This window comes from Artemia sp. Qi Xiang Cuo, chromosome 2 (assembly GCF_049724085.1).
Source record: "Artemia sp. Qi Xiang Cuo chromosome 2, ASM4972408v1, whole genome shotgun sequence".
Lineage (NCBI taxonomy): Eukaryota > Metazoa > Arthropoda > Branchiopoda > Anostraca > Artemiidae > Artemia > Artemia sp. Qi Xiang Cuo.
Window position 1 is genome coordinate 40,582,369 of NC_142795.1, and position 4,528 is coordinate 40,586,896.

General features: G+C 40.1%; 1 pseudogene; it reads left to right on the forward strand.

The window, feature by feature from the left end:
- The first annotated feature begins 1,458 nt into the window (after positions 1 to 1,458).
- LOC148955228 (histone H4-like) lies at positions 1,459 to 1,748 on the forward strand (annotated as a pseudogene).
- Positions 1,749 to 4,528: the final 2,780 nt, after the last annotated feature.

The window sequence follows — 4,528 nt, forward strand, 5'->3', positions numbered from 1 at the left end:
ATTAGCTAAATTAAAGTAATTTCCTGCAAGATCAGATAGTCTATTAGTCAGCAGAGACATTTTGAAACAAAAAGCTCACCTTACTGTCACCAAAGCAGCTTAGTCACTCTCTTGTCTGTTATCCAGAACTTTGGCTTCTTGAAGACGGCTCAGCGAGACAACTTCTGATAGGTCCTTAATTCTAACTACTTGATCGCCAGACTTTGCTAGGATACGGCCCTGCACTGACCAAGCATTTCTCATACCCACTACACCCCTAGCAGCCAGTAAGGCTTTCACTTACAAAACATTTCGATCCTTTCAGCTTGCTCCGATTTTTCAATACTTCTTTTGCTACTGTTGGGCTTTTAAATCCGACTTCAACTGGGGGGGTTCTGCTACGACTGGGAAGTCCCAAAATATTAACATCCACAGTGTCAGACTCGGATACCGATCGAAGACCTAGTTTGTTTGTTATTAACTCTAACACATTATTTGTGGGATGCATTGTTGTTTCATTCAGACCAGGTAGTTGGTAAATAACTGCGTAGGAAGACTTACTAGCTTGTTGTATTTCATCGAAGTCATACTGTAGGTTTGACAATGCTTGGGCTAAGAAATCAACTTTAGACTCCAGCGCTCCGATTCGGTCCACTAATTTTTCGTGGCTACTTTTAAGTTCCAACATAACGGATGAATAAACAGTTTGTGTTATTTTCTCAAGGTCATCTTGTGAGAGTTTGACCTTACCGAGCTCCTCTGCTATATTTTTCTTAACAATATCACTAACTGAGTCATTAGCCTGCGAAATCTTCGCTCTTAGTTCAGAAATCTCAAGCCGCACTTCCTTCTCAATTTCCTCTTCCTGTGTTTGTTTGAACCATATAGGGGCCCTTAAAAGGGCCGTTGGTTAGGATGCAGTTGCGTAGAATTAGGGTATTTAAGCTGTCTCATCACGGATACGACGGGCAAGTTGAATATCTTTTGACATGATGGTCACCCTTTTGGTGTGAATGGCACACAAGTTGGTATCCTCAAAAGGTCCAACCAGATACGCCTCTCTGGAGTCTTGTAGTTCACTATCATACGATCTCGTGAAAAACAATTCATATTAAAAATCATGAGCAATCTACCGCTAACGCAAATGCAAGGGCACGTTTTGTATTGTGCCTATTTATTGAGCGTCTACTTTCTTTCACGGACCAGGTTACGGGCCGAGCTATGTGCGGTTTTTTTACCAAAAACGACGATGTAGCCGAATAAAGATCGCTGTGCTTGCAAGTTCCGTTCTAGGTGCCTTTTAGCCCGTTGATTTTCTCGCTGTTTGTTTTGTTCTAGCCATATTGATAGTTTGCTCTCTTTAATAGAATGAACAAAGGAACACATTGCTAACGGCTTTATTTTATACGGAGCGCTTTCAAGAAAATTTGTTGGTCTGACAAAAACTTTACAGCTGTTTGCTACGATATTGAATGAAATATGACAGGAAGAGGAAAGGGGCTTGGAAAAGGAGGCGCAAAGTTCTTCGTGACAATATTCAGGGAATCACAAAGCCAGCTATCAGAAGACTGGCTCGCCGAGGTGGTGTAAAACGTATATCTGGCCTAATTTACGAGGAAACCAGAGGCGTTCTTAAAGTTTTGCTCGAGAATATTATTTGCGACGCTGTCACTTACACAGAACATGCCACGAGAAAGACTTTAACTGCCATGGGTCTAGTCTTCGCTCCGAAGAGTCAAGGTATCATATTGTATGGCTTTGGTTGTTAAAGGTCTCAAAATGCGTTTTATCTCGTCCCACACACACAATCAAACGGCATTTTTAAAGGCCAACACATTTATAAACACTTCCTAGCCCTGTTTTTATGAGCCTTTTCTTTGTTGTGCTTTCAAAATGTCAGTAAATATTTTTTTTTCTTTTCGTCTCAGGTGCAATATCTAATTAGAATTATGCAAAGAAATTACCATTGCTATTTTACTGTATTTAGCTTTTTCTTTCATATTTGAGTAACGTTTGCATTCTCACAATGGAATTGTTCAAAGAAATAATTGTTGCTATTTGACTGCAAAAGCCCTTTCTTTCATGTTTGAATAAAGCAAGTAAGAACGGAGGAAAATATGTTCCTACTCTTACTAAATTACCGCTGAACCTTACAATTTGGGCAAAAGTATTGCATTAATTATATGCAGTTAATAAACAAGTATGAAAAGCTGGAAAAATTTTAGGTAGCGAATTAATTTTCTTGTAAACTGAATCATGAGTTTCAAACTATAAGAAAAGGCATCCGACTGACTTTAATTTAGAGATTGGACAATAAAAACGGTACTTGTGCACAATATGTTACACACGGCTATACACTGTATCAAGGAAACCAGACGCGAAACCCGTCAAACGGCTATTTGCAAGAGATAAATGATTGCAAAGCGTGGTTTCTCCATGAGTTTACAATATTTAAACGATTATTTTTTGGGGTTTAGGGGGGGAAAGGTACCTAGGTTAGGTTACATATTTAATATATGCTATGCCTTACCAAACTTCCCCTCCCCCCTAATGTGCAAATATATAGCCCAAATTTGTTTCTAAACTATTATTTATTCATCCTATTTTATTATATTTCATTAGCATTAACCAAACTTGACTTCTTTCGTGTGTACCATATAATGCACAGGTACCATAAAAACAAATGGACTTTTAGTTGGTACTCACTATTGAAATTTCAAGTCCTTGAAAGTCCACATCTCATATGGAACATATTATATTTAATATAATAAATATATTAAATATTTATGCCCCCCCCCTTAAGAACTATTAAGAACTACCCTTCCATAAGAACTATTTATGCCCCCAGAGCATTACTTACAACGCCTGCCTCCGGGCCCTGGGGGTTTGCGTCGACACAGGAGTTTCTTCTATCTGACCTTTGAACTATTTCTAAAGAAATGACTATTTAAAAAAATTTATCGGATGAGCTTGGGGAAAAAAGGGTGTGTGGGGAGGGGGTTAGTTGCCCTTGGATATCTTTTGACTCTTAAAAAGTGAACTAGAACTTTGAATTTCCAATCAAATAAGCCCTCTCTGAAGTTTTTATGAGCATCCCTTTCATAAGAACCATATACGCCCCCAGGACATCACTTACAACGCCTACCCCCCAGACCGGATTTTTTGTTATCTAATTTTTGAACAATTTTCAAAGAACTGGCTATCTCAAAATTTGTACCAGTACCAGATGGGTTTGGGAAAAAAGGGCGTGGGGGGATGGCTAGCTGGCCTTAAATCTCTTGACTCTTAAAAAGTGAACTAGAACTTTAAATTTCCAATCAAATGAGCCCTTTTTTATACGAGCATCCCTTTCAGAAGAACCATACATTCCTTAAGGGCACAACTTAGAACGTCTTCCCCTGGGCCCTGGGTTGTTGTATTGACACCGGAGTTTTTTCTTATCTGACCTTTGACCTATTTTTAACAAAATCTGTATCTCAAAATTTTCATCAGATGGGTTTGGAAAAAAAGGTGTGGTGGGGGGGTGGGGGGTGGGCTAGTTGCCCTCAGATCTCTTTTGACTATTAAAAAGTGAGCTTGAACTTTCAACTTCCAATCAAATGAACCCTCTCTGAAGTTTATACGAGCATCCTTTTCATAAGAACTATATATGCCCCAGGGTATAACTTACAACGCCTGCCCCCGGGCCATGGGGGGTTGTGGCGACACCTGAGTTTTGTATCTGACTTTTGAACCATTTCTGACTTAGTGGCTATCTCAAAATTTTCATCGGATGCATTTAGGGAAAAAGGGGTGTGGGGAAGGGGCTAGTTGCCCTCCAATCTCTTTTGACTCTAAAAAACTGAAATAGAACTTTCGATTTCCAATCAAATGAGCCGTCTCTGAAGTTTATACGAGCATTCCTTCCTTAAGAACAATATGTTCCCCCAGGGCATAACTTACAACGCCTTCCCTTGGGCCCTGGGGGGCTGTGTCGACCCCGGAGTTTTCGTTATATGGTCTTTGAACTATTTTAAAAAAAATGGCTATCTTAAAGTCTTTATCGGATGGGTTTGAGGAAAAAAGGGCGTGGAGGGGGGGGGGGTGCCCTCCAATCTCTTTTGACTCTAAAAAGTTAACTAGAAGTAGAATGGCCATAATATCTCCCACGGGGTCTCCTTATATGGGCATAGAATACTGACGGGGGCTCCATATATGGGCATAGAGTCCCTAGGGAGAAAGATTGCGTAATCGGTCAATGACCTCTTTTTCCAAGGTCGATTTATTTGATGTTTCTATGTGTAATAACTCCGGAACGAAGGTTGCACATGCGCATTGAATTCTAACGGGAAACAATGTTATTGATCTAGGACTCGAGGGAGAAGTGAATTTCCGAGAACGTGATTGCGTAATCGATCGCGAATGTCATGGTGTCCAGAAATAGTATTTGTTGTTGTTGCTCTAGGCAATGTTATGAGTTTCCCGGAAACAGTTAGATCACGTGTTTCCTTCTCAGCCAATCAGCGAGTCGGTTACATCCCACTTCTCAGCCAATCAGAGGGCTTTGTTT